Raw genomic sequence first — 16,019 nt, forward strand, 5'->3', positions numbered from 1 at the left:
CAAAGAATGATTGAAGAAATGGATAAAGAAAATGTGGTACACTTACACAATGGAGTATTACTCAGCTATTAAAAAAAAAAAGACACCATGAAATTTGCAGGCAAATGGATAAAACTAAAAGGAATCATACTGAGTGAGGTAACCCAGACCCAGAAAGACAAACATGATATGTACTCACTTGCAAGTAGATATTAGCTGTTAAGGAAAGGATAATTATGCTATACAATCCACAGACCCAGAGAGGCTAAGTGTTGCTGTTTTTTTTTTGTTTTTTGTTTTTTGTTTTTTGTTTTTTTTAACTCATTGCTTTTTGGGTAGCCCACCACCCAACTCCCAAATAAATACATGGAGATGTATTCTTACTTATGAATGCCTGACCTTAGCTTGGCTTGTTTCTAGCCAGCTTTTCATAACTTAAAGGATCCCATTTACCTTTTGCCTTTGGGCTTTTATATTTCTCTCTTCTATAAACCTTTCCTTACTTCTTACTCTGTGGTTTGCTGTGTAGCTGGGTGGCTGGTCCGTGAAATCCTTCTCTCCTTCTCCTTCTTTTGCCTCTCCTTGATCTTCTCTTCCCAGATTTCTCCTCCTATTTATTCTCTCTGCCTGCCACCCCTGCCTACCTATTGGCTGTTCAGCTCTTTATTAGACCAACCAGGTGCTTTAGACAGGAAAAATAACACAGCTTCACAGAGTTAAACAAATGCAACAAGAAAAGAATGCAACACATCTTTGCATCATTAAACAAATAGCCCACAGCATAAACAAGTGAAATGTAACACATCTTAAAATAATATTCCATAACAGCTAAGTAAAAAGGAGGGCTCTATGGGGGGATGCAAGGACTCCCTGGGAAGGGGAAGTAGAATAAATTCTGTGGGTTGACTGAGGGCAGGTGGGGATAGGAATAGGAGGGACCAGGCTGTAAGGGAGGGATGGAGGGAGAGAGTACAGGGAGGGATGACTAGATTTGGAAAGCATTTGCGGGGTGATATGGAAACCTAGTGCAGTGGAAACTCTCTGGAATCTACAAGGGTGGCCCTGGTGAGGACTCGGAGTAATGGGGGACACAGAGCCTGAGTGACCCATCTTCTGTCACCAGACAAGGCTTCCTCCAGTGGTGGCCCTGGGACACCAGTCCTAACACAAAACCTTGGACTTACAACCTGTCCTGGCTGCAAGATGTGCTGCCTTAAGGGTGCCACAGAACTGGTGGGAGTGGCCAACCAATAACTGGTCTAATTTGAGGCCCATGCCACAAGAGGGAGCCCATACCCAACACTGCCTGGATGACCAGGAACCAGAGGCTGGCTAGCCCAGGGACCTGGGGTAGAACCAAGCATGACATGCCAAAAATAAATAAATAAATACATAAATAAATAAATAAATAAATAAATAAATAAATATAAATATGAATAAATAAATAAATATAAATAAATAAATAAATGAAATGATTCCCAATAATGTTCTACTATACTCATAGATGGGTGCCTTGCCCATTGGTCATCAAAGAGGCTTCCTCAGGCAGCTGATGGCAGCAAATGCAGAGACCCACAGCCAAACATTAGGCAGAAAGAGAGACCAGGTTGGAGATCTCCATCAGGTCCCTCCCCTCAAAGCTCAGGGAACCCTGTAGAGGAGAGGGAGGAGGAACTGTGGGAGCCAGAGGATTCAAGGACACCAGGAGATCATAGTCCAAAGAAGCAGCTAAGAAGCAGGGCTCATGGGGCTCTCAGAGACTGAAGCAGCAGTCATGGAGCCTCCATGGTCTGCACTAGATCCTCGGCATATATGTTATGGTTGCTGGCTTTGTATTTTTGTGGGACTCCTGACAGTGGGAGTAGGGGTGTCTCTGACTCTTTTGCCTGCTCTTGAGGACTCTTTCCTCCTACCTGTTTGCCTCACCCAGCCTTGATGTGAAGGTTTGTGCCTGGTTTTATTGTATCTTGTGCCATGTTCTGTTGATGTCCTTGGGAAGCCTGCTCTTTCCTGGGCAAGGAGAATACTGGGGGGAGTGAATCTGGGGGAGAGGGGAGGTGGATGGGGAACTGGGAGGAATGGAGGGAAGGGAAGCTGTCAGAATGCCTTGTATAACAGAAGAATAAGAGAGAGAGTTGTGTTCCCCTTTGAGCATGGCAGGATAAATAAAGTATCTAATGAGTGAACCAAGATTAGTATTCTTCCTTTGAAAACTCCAAGTGTATTTATGTAACACTTATATCAAGTTGAGAAAGTATCTTCCAATTCTCACAGTCCTGTGCTGAAAATACATTTTCCTTCTTGCAGTTCCCACTTTGTACCAGAGAATGTTCTCTCTCCTACTAAAAACATCTTTCATTTGCAAAATGTTCAGCTTAGGCACAGAATCACGTTCACCCAGAGTTTCCAAAGCTTTGGGAAGGGATTAACCACAATTATGATGATATCTGAGGGCTGTAGCCCTGGTGGTTCTGGATGTCTGGTAGGGTAACAGTCATAAGATACTCTCCCGAATGAACTGCTATTAGAAGGAAAAGTTCAATAGCTTTTGTAGTGGGTAGCCATTCCAGCTTTTATCTAGAAGTTCCAACCCCCATTGAGGCTTCAGTAACTGTCACGCCTATAAGGCGAGGCCAAGAGAGGACCCTGAAGACCTGAGAGCTGGATGCGCTGCCTTCTCTTGGTTCCTGGATCCTGGACGCTAGAGGTAGACTGAGCAGAGTTCTCTGGAGAACACCGCCGGACTGTGCTACGTCTTCCCCAGCCCCTGTAACCTATTCCTTCATTTGTGAGTTACCCCACAAAATAAACCTCCCTTTTAACTACGTGGAGTGGCCTTAATAATTTCACCAATAAGCTTTAATTAATATCAAATGAAGAAGCACATATCGTTACTATAGGAACAATGCTGGATATGCCAACTGAATGATCCAGTCCTTATCAAGGTACCCCATGTTAGCAGAGAGACCAATGGGAAGCCAATAGTGACAAAGCAGTTTTATTGGTCTGTGTTTAAAATCAATACATAGAAATTATTTTTCACTAATAGAGAGTGGTAGAAGTTGTAGCTTAAAATGTAGAGCACAGAATGTTACGTCAGTAATAACGAAAGCAGCACGGTCATTTGAAGGCTGGCAGATGGAAGCATGGGACATAGAATTAGAGGGGAAACAGGAGAGGCAGGGAAGCCTTAGTGGTTGTACTGACTGGTTTGTGTGTCAACTTGGCACAAGCTAGAGTCATCAGAGAGGAAGTTGAGGAGATGCCTCCATACGATCCAGCTGTAAGGCATTGTCTTAATTAGTGATCAATGGGGGAGGGCCCGGCCCATGGTGGGTGGTGCCATCCCTGGGCTGGTGTTCCTGGGTCTTATAAGAAAGCAGGCTGAGCAAGCCACGGGAAGCAAGCCAGTAAGCAGCTCCCCTTCGTGGCCTCTGTATCGGCTCCTGCCTCCAGGATCTTGCCCTGCTTGAGTTCCTGTCCTGACTTCCTTTAATGATGGACTATGATGAGGAAGTGTAAGCTGAATAAACCCTTTCCTCCCTGTCTTAGAGTTTCTATTGCTGTGAAGAGACACTGAGACCAAGGCTACTCTTACTAAGGAAAACCTTTAATTGACGTGGCAGCTTACATTTCAGAGTCCATTATACATCATGACTGGGAGCATGGTGGACCAATGCAGGCAGACATGGTGCTGGCTACATCTTGATGAGTAGGCAACAGGAAGTTGACTGTGACATTGGGTGGTATCTTGAGCATAGGAGACCTCAAAGCCTGCCCCCACAGTGACACACGTCCTCCAACAAGGCCACACCTACTCCGACGAAGCCACACCTCCTAATAGTGCCACTCCCTATGAGCTTATGGGAGCCAATTACATAATATTGAACGACCACACTCCCCAACTTGCTTTTTGGTCATGGTGTTTCATCCCAGCAATAGAAACCCTAACTAAGACAGCGGTTAGCCTCAATTGTAAACTTGAAGGGACCTAGGATCACCTGGGAGGTGTGCCTCTTGCATGCGGGTGAGGAAATTACCTTGACTGGCTTAGTTGAGGGAGGAAGATAGCACCATCTCTGGGCTGGGATACTGGGATGTATCAAGGGGAAGAGAGTAGCCGAGTGCCTGTATCCATTACTCTCTCCTTGATTGTGGATAGGTACCATGTAGCCAGCTGCCTCCTGTGGCTATGACTTCCCTGCCCTGATGAATCGTACCCTGGAACTGAAAGCCAGCATAAACCCTTCCTTAAGTCGCTTTGTCGGGGTATTTTTATCACCAGGGAATTTGGGGTTTTAGTTTCACACTTCCAAGTGTCTTCACTTGGTCACCCCAGCAATCTGGTGAGGTTCACACAGGGCAGCAAATAGACTTTCTTCAAGAAAGTCTATTCTTCGGATTGAGCCTCTTAACTCGATTAGCGCTGGCAGTTTTTGTGAAGGATTTTTATTCCTCTAGCACTTGTTTCATGGTAGGAAACTAGAAAAATGAACTTCTAGGTTCTTTCTATACAGAAAGAGAAGTTTTGTCCCTGTTTCGTTGCCCTGGACTCTACTAAAGCTCCAGGCTGTACATGGAGGACAGCTGGGTTTTTAGAAACCAGCCCAGGAGAGGGACTTAGGATGCCACCTAGTGTCCGTGATTGGACACACTCACAAAGAGGCCGTCTGTACTCCGAAGAATAATTTATTCAAGGAAATTGCAGTGACCAGTGAAGTCAAAGGTATGTTAAGCCCAACACATTCTGTAAAACTGCGCACAGCCTTGTAGATAAACAGGAAAGATAAGTAGGCCTACCGCCAGAGAGTCTGACAAGTTCAGGTCTGAACAGAGTGGGGCAGTGTATTAAAGACGCTTTGTGAACTAGAAAATCCTAGGCAAACGTTAGGTACAGTTGTTATTTTACAAATACGGGTCCAGACCTCTGATGCAGTGTGCTTTGTCACTGACATAAGAGGAAGGAAGTCCCACCCTCCCATGTGGAATTCACAAAAGGCAACGGTTTGTCATTTCTTTCGCCTTGGGGAGGGACAGAACTGGCCTGCAGGAGCCTCTTCTACTAAAAAGCGTCCGTTCCCCTCTTGGACCCACAGCTCACTGAAAGCCGATGGGAGTCACAGCTTTGGCTTTATTTTATGTCTGTCTGCTTCACTTTGGCTGGAACCACGGGTCCTTACCCCTTCCTCCTCGGTGGCCTTGGATCACAGGAACTGTGAAAGCCCACAGAAGAGAGCCTTACGTGGATGAAGGCAATGATTTCTGAGGGTGAGGCTGCATGCTGGAGCAGAAGCGGTCATCTCCTGAGAACCGGACTCAACTTCCCAAGTGCTGACAGGGAAGTGACCAGGAATTCTCAGACCATCTTAGAAAAACGAGACGAGACTGGCGTCCGCCAAGCTCACCTCCACCGGAACTGCTTGGTTATCAGCAGGAGTGTGCAGCTGTGAGCTCTCACGTGCGGGTGGACCGGACAGCAGAGAAAGGGGGTTAACGGCGCTCATCCGACATTTCTGCTCCTTTCTCCTTTCTGTTCTGTCCATATTTAAGGTGGGCCAGAGTCCTGGCTCTGGCAGCTCCCACAGAATGGGCTCAGCCACCCTTCCCAACACGCACATTCAAGAGACGAGGCATGCTGAGTGGCCAAGGGAGAGATTGGTCAATGTGACCGTGGGGTGAGGGGACAGATGGGAGGGTCCCATCACCTGTCTGTCTCCAGGTGCCGACAGGAGCTTTGAACTTTAACAGAAAAGGGATTGAGAGGAGGAACAAGAGACACACAGAATTAAGCTAGGTGTAGGCCCCTTGAGGACTCTTAGCTCTGGTGTCACAAGGCTATCTTAAAAACTCTATTATTTGATGGGATAAAACTGGTTCTCGGGAGATCATTGATGATGGTGCTGCTGTGGATATTTGTATGTCCTGTGGAGCCTTCTTGGTTCTTGTGCGTTACCCAGCAGGTCCGTATAGAGGATGATTAGACCATGGCCTGAGTGCAGTGTTTGAGATGGTCTGCACTTGGCTGTGCTGGGGGATGGTCTGTATGTCAAGTTGTTCTGATTGGTTAATAAATAAAACCTGATCAGCCGTGGCTAGCAGGAAAGATAGCGGACTAGCAGAGAGAGAAATAAAAGACAGAAAGCAGAAGAGACGCTGCAGCCGCCGCCATGACCAGAGACGCTGCAGCCGCCGCAATGACCAGAGACACTGCAGCCGCTGCCATGACCAGCAGCATGTGAAGACGCCGATAAGCCACCAGCCACGGGGCGAGGTATAGAGTAGTAATAAGCTCATAAGAAGTAAAGATACTAGTTGTGTATAAGAAGTAGAATGGGTTACTTAAAGATATAAGAAAAGTTAGCAAGAATGGGTTACTTAAAGATATAAGAAAAGTTAGCAAGAAGCCTGCCACGGCCATACAGTTTGTAAGCAATATAAAGTCTCTGTGTTTACTTGGTTGGGTCTGAGCGGCTGTGGGACTGGCGGGTGACAAAGATTTGTCCTGACTCTGGGCAAGGCAGGAAAACTCCGGCTACAGGGTGCAGCCTGCCCTTGTGGATAATTGGCTGTATATGGGGGGTGGTCTGGGTTGAGAGACTCCGCTGTCTCAAGAATCCAAGGTGACTTCAGTTTGGGGTCCAAAGATGTGAGCCTTCATCTCTGAACCGGGATTAAATGGGCCGGATGGACAGACACTGAGTGACCAGACACTCCAATACAAGTGTCACCTGACCCAGCACAAGGGCCCTGGCACAGGATGAAGGCAGAGTTGCCAGGTTTTGGTTACTTTGCTCCCAGCTGTTCATGGTAATGAGATTTGAACCTTTAACGAATAGTTCATCTCAATGTGCTGGTAAGAGAAAATGTTCAGGACTGTCAGCATATTCTACCTGTGTTTTCAGACACAGGCTCCTGGGGGTCACTGAAACAAAGTTGTTTCACCTTGTTAAGTCATAGATTTTGTAAAAAAAAAAAAAAAAAATTGAAGGCAGAAAGGGCACATGAAGCATAAAGCAGAGACGAAAGTCGTCGGTGCTGAATATGTTTTTGGGGAAAGGAAAATGCTTCTGTGTGAGAAGGAATTTATGTTTTTGGGGAAAGGAAAATGCTTCTGTGTGAGAAGGAATTTTGTATGATAAAATGAGATTTTGTTCTAAAACAAAGGAGTTTTACAAATGCAAAACGAAATGTGAGGGCAAAACCAGAAGACAAAAGTATTTCATAAGGTTTGTGGAAGATAAAACTTTTTTTTTTTTCTTTCGAGACAGGGTTTCTCTGTGTAGCTTTGGAGCCTGTCCTGGAACTCACTCTGTAGCCCAGGCTGGCCTCGAACTCACAGAGATCCACCTACCTCTGCCTCCGGAGTGCTGGGATTAAAGGTGTGCGCCCCATCGCTGGGCAGAAGGTAAAACTTAAAGAGCGTGTACTTAGCTATTTGTGGAGGTGCACACCTGTGATGATACTGTGTTCCCCAAAATATTGTGCACCCTAATAAACTTATCTGGGGTCAGAGAACAGAACAGCCACTAGATACAGAGGCTAGAAAATGGTGGCACTCACACGTTGAATCCTAACCTTCTGGAGGCATGGATCTCTGTGAGTTCAAGGCCACATTGGAAATAGCCAGGCATGGTGACTCACGCCTTTAATCCCAGGAAGTGATGGCAGAAAGCAGAAAGGTATATAAGGCGTGAGGACCAGGAACTAGATAGAGCTGGTTAAGCTTTTAGGCTTTTGAGCAACGGTTCAGCTGAGATTCATTCTGGATGAGGACTCAGAGGCTTCCAGTCTGAGGAAACAGGATCAGCTGAGGAATTGGCAAGTTGAGGAAGTTGGCAAGTTGAGGAGCTGTGACTTATTCTGCTTCTCTGATCTTCCAGCGTTCACCCTAATAACAGGCTCCAGGTTTGATTCTATTAATAAGACCTTTTAAGATTCATGTTACACACACCTCTGATCCTGGCACCTTGGAAGATGTCGCAGGCAGAACTCTGAGTTTGAGGCTAACCTGATTTACATAGCCAGATCCAGGACAGCCAGGGCTACATAGTGAGACTTTATCTCAGTGTGTGTGTGTGTGTGTGTGTGTGTGTGTGTGTGTGTGTGTGTATTTGAAAGTTATTAGAAATTCCTTAGATCAAAATTAAACATTAACATCACACTAAAACCTAACTTCCTGTCTTAGGGTTACTATTGCTGTGATGACACCCCATAACCAAAAGCAAGTCGGGGAGGAAAGGGTTTATTTGCCTTACACTTCCAGATCATAGTCCATCATTGGAGGAAGTCAGAACAGGAACTCAAGGAGGGCAGGATCCTGGGGGCAGAAGCTGATGCAGAAGCCATGGAAGAGAGCTGCATACTGGCTTGCTCAGTCTTTCTTATACAGCCTGCACTTTTCCCAGGGGTGGTACCACCCACAATGGGCTGGGCCCTCCCATGTCAATCACTAATTAAAAAATGCCCTACAGGCTTGCCTACTGTCAGACGTTATGGGGAGGTCTTTTCTCAATTGAGGGTCCCTCCTCTCTGATGAGTCTAGCTTGTGTCAAGTTGACTAAAAGAAGCCAACACACTTCCTACCTACAACACCAAGTGCTTACATTTCAACAACAATAACAATAACAACTGGCTTAGGGAACAGGAATTCTGTTTTATCCTTGTACTGAATGGTCTGCTTGATTTGATGACTAGATTTTATTCAAATGCTACATTTTTTTTTTTTATATCTTCCCGTTGGGTTGAAGTCTTCCCTTATCAAAGCCAATTCTTCTTCTCCTTCTCCTTCTCCTTCTTCTTCTTTTTTTTAAAATTTATTTATTTATAATTATACAGCATGTATGACTGCAGGCCAGCAGAGGGCACCAGATCTCATTACAGATGGTTGTGAGCCACCATGTGATTGCTGGGAATTGAACTCAGGACCTCTAGAAGAGCACTAGAAGAGCAGTCAGTGCTCTTATCCTCTGAGCCATCTCTCCAGCCCTCAAAAGCCAATTCTTAGCAGTAGAACAATTTCTATTAGAAAGAACTATGCCTCCTTGGGGCATTCCTGATAAATTCCACAGTAATAGTGGACTATTTTAGTAGATAGATATTTAAATCTATTTGTTAACATCTGTCCTATTGTGTAGAACTTTTAGTGTGTCCCTGACCTTCATTTACTCTGGAATGAACTGAATATGCCTTCATGTTCTAGTTCTTTTTATTTTTATTTTTTAGGGGCAGGTTTTCTGTGTAGTCCTGCTTGTCCTAGAACTTGCTCTATAGATCAGGCTGACCTGAACTCACACAACTGCCTGCCCCTGCCTCCCTGGTGCTGGGATTAAAGATGTACCACACCCAACTCATCTTCACATCATAAAAAGAATCATTCTTTTCACTACCATTACAAATTTCTCATTAAGTACAATTTGGGGGGGGGAGAGCCAGCTTTTACATGGGCAGAGAACTACTTTAAATCTTCCAAAAAGATTTCCACTTGGGGGTAACTGGACTTTAAATCTAAACTCAGTGCCCAAAACAATAACACTCTTTCTTGCTAAGAAAAAAGGAAGAATATTAAATAGGTTCAACCAATTGGATTACTATGTTAGAGTTGGTGATTAAAACATTAAGATACAACAAAATAAAGGTACTGGGAAATCCTTTGGTGTGCTCATATTTCTGCCTACCCTACTTCAACTCTATTATTTCTTATTTGAGATACCCAAAAATTTATTCAAATCATTTAAAAAAATCTCCAATGATAATACAAATTTTTAATCAAAATTGGTTTATTACTTTTCTGTTTCTGCCATAGAACACCATGACCAAGCAATTTACAGAAGGATGGGTTTATTTTGATTTACCATTCCAAAGGGTAAGTAAGAGTCCATGATGGCAGAGTAGAGACACGGAGGCTAGAGCAGGAAGTCAACTGCTCACATCTTGAACCACAAGCCCAGAGAAAGTCGATTACACATTGTGTGAGTCCTTAACCTCTCAAAGCCCATCCCCAGTGACACACTTCCTCCATCAAGGACACACCTCCTAAATGTCCCCAGACAGCATTACCAGCTGGGGGTCAAGAGTTCAGACACCTGAGGGACGTTCTCACTCAAACCACCACAACTGGCCAGTTGTCAGAGCCAGAAAGACCTCTCTGGAGAAACAGGCAGTGGGCTAGGGATTTCAGGGCAGACTAAATCTGCTGAATATAATAAAGAAGACCATGGCTTAGAAAGGGACTCATGTTCAAAAATAGGAGGTTTAGAGAACATGCTATTTCAAAAAAGGAGAAAATTGTAATCCAAACAACTATATAACTCAAGAGCCCACGTTTGCCAATTAAATGAACCTTCAAAGTGTGTTGTGGGATATTTGTGCACTGTGTGAAGATGTATTTGCTGTGATTGGTGTAATAAAGAGCTGAGTAGCCAATAGGTAGGCAGGAGGTATAGGTGGGATTTCTCGGAGAGAGAGGAAGAGGAGGAATAAGCTAGGCACATAGGGTGTTCCAGGAGACAACAGAGAGGAAACAGAGGTATAAGATGGAAGAGAGGTAATGCCACATGACAAAATGTAGATTAATATAAATAGGCTAATTTAAGTTGTAAGAGCTAGTTAGGAACAAGCCTAAGCTATTGGCTGAGCTTTCATAACTAATGAAAAGTCCCCGTATCATTATTTGGGAGCTGGCAGGCGGGACAGTGGCCCACGGTACAGGTAGCTGGGCTTGGAAAATAATGCGCATATTGGTTCCTTCTGAGTTGCTGAGATTGGAAAGCACCGTGGTGAAGGCAACTTACAGATGCGTTTGTTTGGGTTTATGGATCTGAGTGACAGGAAGCAGGCCTAGTGGCTGGGGCAGGAAGCTCATCTTTTCAACAGCAGGCAGAAAGAACTGGAAGAGGCAGGAGGCCTGTCATCTCAAGCCTGCTTCCACTGACTTCTCCCACCTCCTCCAGCAAGGCTGCTCCACCTGCTGCACCTGCTCCACCTGCACCTCCCCAAACAACACCGCCACCTGGGGACCAAGGGGTCAAATGCCTGGGTCATTTCTCATGCAAACTTCATACAAAGCAATGGTCATATTTTGCCAATAGATAGGTGGGCGATTTAACAAAAATATCCCTGTTAGATTCTTATTTCCTTTGTGATTTTAAAACAAGAAATAAGATTTTGTTGTGCTCACAAAACCAATAGAATCCTGGCACCCCACAAGTCTAGTCTATCACTAATAATTGGTAGGTAGGAAAGAAATTTTCATTAGGAAGGAATTTAAAATGACAGTGTATTATTATCTGACATTTTTTGTAATGTGAATATGCATTTACCTAAAAAATTTGGTGTAGTACCAAAATAATAGGAAAAAAAATGAAACTATTAGTCACAAATAACAGTTTCAGTAATTTGGACATTAAGATCAAGCTTCACTAAAATTATAAGCAGACACGCTGCATGAGGTTATGGCTATAAAAATCAAACTGCCCAGGAGAAAACCTAAAATTATAATACATTATTTCAAACACTCTAAGCATCCATAAAATATTTCACAGAATATAAACCACTATAGACATGGGAGAAAGTGGTAGCCACTCAGGTAAACACTATGACCTTTGGAGGATGGTGATTAGCATATCTGTTTCCCATGTCTTCCTTCACCTTGTAGGCCATTCTACATCTTCAACATTTTAGCTTTAGGTATGATGTCTCCAAATCCATGTAAAACTAATGCCAGAGAAGCAAGCAAGAAAAAAAGGAAGGAAGGGAGGGAGGGAGGGAAGGAGGGAGGGAGGGAGGAAGGAAGGAAAAAGCCCCCAGGTCATGATGGTCAAAATGTGACTATGATCACTGGGTATCTCTGGCTGGCCTAGGACTCACGAGATCCACCTGCCTCTGCCTCCTGGATGCTGGGATTAAAGGTGTGCACCACCACTGCCAGCTCAAGGACTTCTTAATGGCTGACAGTGATTTCCTTCCCCTGAGGACTGCTTTCCTGGCTACTCACTTTTATCACGTCCTAGGACTGAGCATTCCCGGTGCTGTGGGACACAGAGCAACATTTGGCTTTCCCAAGCGAAGATGTGATGCTTGCCCAACAAAGGGAGCCATGCCTTTGTTAAAGTTTCTACAAGTCTAATTGACTAAGTAGAATTTCATGACTGCGCAGAGTTGGAATATCCCAGATCCAGACCAAATTGTAACAGGCTGTCTGTAGTTCCCTGAATAGCCATTCATTGTCTACCTGTGTCCAACTTAACATTCTTTCAACTACCAGGTAAAACCTCAGCTATGCTAACCCAGCAGGCCACTGCTTCCACCAGGTCAAAAACTAAGAGTGTTATCAGCAGCATCTGAGACCTATTGCTGAGAGCCTGCTTTGCTGCAACCTGCCTCTAGGATATTTGGGAAATGGATTGACTTATGAAATATGTGTGTGTGTGTGTGTGTGTGTGTGTGTGTGTGTGTGTGTGTGTGTGAAGTCAGCTTCAGATGTACTTCCCAAAGAACTGCCCAGCTTATTTATTTGTTTGTTTATTTATTTATTTTGAGACAGAACCCCACTGGGATGTGGACTTTCTGATTAGGCCGGACAGGCAGCAAGTCCCAGGGATTCATCTGAGTCTGCCACCGAAACCCTATTACAGGAATTATCAGCATGCACCTCCATGCCTATCTTTTTACATGGGTTCTGGGGACTGAACTCAAATCCTCTCACTTACATGTCAAACATATTACCAACTGAGGTATCTTCCCATGCCCTACCTTTTTGTTTTGATTATAAGAGTTCATGTAACCACTTACATGCTTCTAGCATGTAATTTGGGGCACATGAGCTTGGTTTTCAGGACATGGTCACTCATATTTGACTCAGAATAAGCTGTCTCCTATTCTCTTTGAGGGAGTATATATTCAATTACTGATAGGGCAATGGAACCATACTTTATTAATAATAACCCCCTACAACACACAACAGCAGGAGAGAGGCTCATGTTCACTCTGTGTGTACACAAACTGGGTTGCCAGTAGTTTCTGACACACAGAATGAACTTTGTAAATGTCTGGTCATTTGCAAATGAGTAAGAACGTAGACCTACTGCTAACCTTAGGATATCATAAGTATAATCATTGATTGTCTGCTAAAAATTCTATGGATATCCCTAGATGCTTAATTTTAAGACATATAGTTTATATGGTATTATAAGTAAATGTTGGTATCTTTGTTTGGAAATCTTTTATTATTACTTAAAATTACTTGAAAGTTTTACTTATTATAATAATTAATAGTGGAAACTTAACCAAAACAACATATTGCAAATTTTGAAAATTGTTGTACACACATAACAACATTTTATTGAATACATCTCTCTGAAAATTTGCTGATGAATGATAGTTGTTTTTGGAAACAGATGGGGTTTAATGACAATTCTATCCCTATTTGCGAGGTTGAGAGACATAAGTACGAAGAAATTCACAAACAGTTGCAAATGGAGGTTTGTTTTAACAAAATCAGTTCTTTGAATTTCTGAATTCCATGCCAAAAATACAGCAGTTGGGGGCAGGAAGATGGTTCAGTGGGTAACGTGCCGACTACACAATCATGAAGGCCTGGGTTCCCATCTTCAGCACCCAGGTAAAAAGCTAGGCAGGGTCTGGAGGGGTAGCTCAATGGTTCAGAGCACCCGCTGCTCTCAGATAGAACCCAAGCTGATTCCTAGAGCCAACACGGAGGGTCAAGACCATTTGTAACCCCAGTTCCAGGGGAATCCAATACTCTCTGCTGGCCTCCAGATGGCACCAGACACAGATGTGGTACAGATCTACATGCAGGCAAAAATGAATAAACATTAAAAAAAATTGTGTGACCTAGCATGGTGTTGTGCGCCTGTAATCCCAGTTCTGGGAGGCAGAGACAGGAGGATCCCAGGGGTCCACTGTCCAGCCAGCCTAGCTGTTACTTTTCTATTGCTGTGACAAAACACCATGATCAAGGCAACTTATAAAGGAGGGGGTTTAATTTGAGGCTGATGGTTCAAAGGGTAGAGCACATGGCCATCATAGAGGGCAGCATGTCAGCAGTTGGGAATGGTGCTGGAGCAGTAGCTGAAAACTTACCTGCCGATTTGTGAGCACGAGGCAGAGAGAGCTACTTAGGGACTGAATGGCTTTTGAAACTTCAGAGCCCACCCACAGTGACACAGTTACTCTAACAAAGCCACACCTCCTAATCCTTCCCAAACAGTTCAACCTACCTGGGAACCAAGCATTCACATATCTGAGCCTATGGGGCTGTTATCATTCAAACCACCACACAAGCCAATTAGTGAGCCAGTGAAAGGTCCTAGCGTCAAAAAATAAGGTGAGCCATGTTAAAGGAAGACTTTTGATTTCAACTTCTGGCTTCTACAGATACACATAGGGATGCACACTACTCATATGTATACACACATATACACATATTTCCGCAAAATGTCATAGGAATTTATCATTATATGACTTTAACAGTTTTAGATTTTCAAATTAGTTGAAAGCAATGAATTAGAAGCCATCCTTACAAAGTTCAGTTTTAGAATCAATCATGCCCATTTCTGGGAAGTGTCATAAGATTTATTTAAGTTCAATATCAATCCTCAGTGCTAGAAAGAGACACAGCCTTGTCATAAGTCTGTCACCCAGGTGACGCCACCAGCATGTCTTACTTCACACTATGGTTTGTTCCATAGACAATCTCAAAATCAAGCCATGTGTAAGTGAAATTAAAGGCTGAAAATTGGAAGCTGAGAGGTTAAAATGCTTCCCCAAAGTCACACAGTTCTATTTCTGCTACACATTATGTTCACTGTCCCATTCTAAAGTACATTTAATAGACTATTAGTCAAGGTATTTCATGTAAACACCAAAATACCCACATCTAAGACAAAGTCTCAAGGCTAGGCTTTGGTACCTGTTGGATTCTAGCTGCCAGAGGCTTTGAAAATAATGCTATGAGATGCAACTGTTGATACAACTGTATATTCTTTTCTTCTGAAAAAAAAATTCAATCAAATATCATTCCAAGGTTCTGGATCAAGGAAGGAGTAAATACATGGACAAATTAGTGTAAGATCCACAATGCTTATGTTACATTCTTAGAAATATCTTGGTATGATTTTTAAGAGCTAAGACTGACAACTTACCTTATCATCAGTGGAGATGTTGGAAGAGTAGGGTGGTGGGATTGGGTCACATGAGGACATGTGACCTAATCCTAAACTTCTTGAGAAGGTTAAGGTTCCTGTAAGCATCACAAATCTTACCCATATTTACTTGGGAAATGTCTAAAATTTGCACCTCTAGCTTCTTCAGAGTTCTAGTGCATGGTATGAGTCACGAATTTCCTTGCCACAAGAAACATGTGTCTTGTCTTAAAAGGTAAGTGCGAGGAACAACATGATACAACTTGAACTGGCTTGAGTTGCTGTAAAGACAGCCCTCGGTTCTGTGGCCTGGAACTGAGACCAAGCTGACAGCAGGGGCTTTTTTCTTGGCTTTCAAGCGGCTGCCACTTTGCTGTGTCCTCCCTGGGCAGACAGACTAAGCTCTGGTGTCCTTGTCTCCTGGAAGAGCACCAGCCTTGTCCTATAGAGTCCCTGCACTCCCATACCTCCAACCCTCCGCTAAACTCCATCATCTCCTCACACAGCCCTGCCCCTCAGCAGTCACACCAAGGGTCAGGACTTGAGCATAGGAATTTGGGGAGACACAATTCAGTCCACGGCACAGAAATCAAGACTGTCTTCTGCCTGGATAATTTCTAGGACAAAATTCTGTTGAAGTAGACTGGTTTAATCTTTCTAGAACCCCAAGGCCATGGATTATAATGGTATCATTTTCTCTCATCTCTTCATCGATGAAAGTTTCATTTTCACAATAAAACAAACTTTATTATGACCCATACTTCTCCCAGTAAAGACTCTTGGGGATGTTTTGGGGTTTCCAGGTGAACTAGTACTATTGCAAGGTATTTTTTTTAAACTGGACATTTTCTTCTTTTTTTCTTTTTCTGTATGGTTTAT

This window comes from Peromyscus leucopus, chromosome 11 (genome assembly GCF_004664715.2).
Source record: "Peromyscus leucopus breed LL Stock chromosome 11, UCI_PerLeu_2.1, whole genome shotgun sequence".
NCBI classification, from domain to species: domain Eukaryota; kingdom Metazoa; phylum Chordata; class Mammalia; order Rodentia; family Cricetidae; genus Peromyscus; species Peromyscus leucopus.